Genomic DNA, 878 nt, shown 5'->3' on the forward strand with positions numbered 1-878 from the left:
GTACTATTGAGAAAAAGGAAGAGCTTAATTTCCTTGCCTTCCAACATTAATGACTGCAGATATAACTGCAATGGAGATTGAGTGTTTTCCCTCAAGACAGCTGAACTAATTAATGTCAAAGGTTGGATATTAGCCCTGGGTCTTCTGATATCTGGTTCTCCAAGTTGCTTCCTTTCAATCTTTTTAGCTTGGGAGATTTCTTTTTTTTTTTTTTAATGTCTTTTTTTGTGCACTGTTTCTGGAAGTACTGCAATATCAGGTCGGTGTATGGAACGGACAGAGAAAGTTCCTATTCTATTTCAGGCTTCCCCCAAATCCATTTCGTATACTGTCCTCAGATAGAGGATGTATCAGATATTAAGTTGATAAGAAGAGATACTACTCTTGATCTTAGCCAAAAGGCGAGACACATTCAGCTTGAAAGATTTAAAAACAAACAAAGAAACACAGTGTTTCTCTTTACTGTCTCCTTTGTTTTTTTCATCTTAATGTGTTCATACTAAACTGGAACAAAATCAAAGCTTAAAGAAAAAGGACTATGGCTTACTTTCTATATTAAGAGAACTATATTCTTTAGTGATATTTATTGAAATTTAAATAGTTTTTAATTATAAGTTAGTTTATTTTATTTAATTTATTTGTAAGCTACCTAACTAAAATTAGAAGTTATTTATTTATAAGCTATTATTTTATCGATAAGTTAGTTTATTTAAAGGATAGTCGTGGCTGCAGATTTTCCTGCTAGTGAGTCTTCAAGATAGAATGAAGATGGTCATGAGATCTGCACTGGGATATGTATGTGCATATATATATATGTGTGTGTGTATAGTATATATATGTACACTATATATGTATGTATGCACACATGCACGCACAAA

At 32.1% G+C, this 878-nt stretch overlaps 1 non-coding gene across 1 annotated transcript; it reads right to left on the reverse strand.

The window, feature by feature from the left end:
- Positions 1-222: 222 nt before the first annotated feature.
- On the reverse strand, positions 223-413 carry LOC130023470 (U2 spliceosomal RNA). Its single transcript, XR_008792474.1, has one exon. It is a non-coding gene; the product is annotated as a U2 spliceosomal RNA (small nuclear RNA).
- Positions 414-878: the final 465 nt, after the last annotated feature.

The sequence above is a fragment of the Sorex fumeus genome, unplaced genomic scaffold (assembly GCF_029834395.1).
Source record: "Sorex fumeus unplaced genomic scaffold, SorFum_2.1 ptg000002l, whole genome shotgun sequence".
Lineage (NCBI taxonomy): Eukaryota > Metazoa > Chordata > Mammalia > Eulipotyphla > Soricidae > Sorex > Sorex fumeus.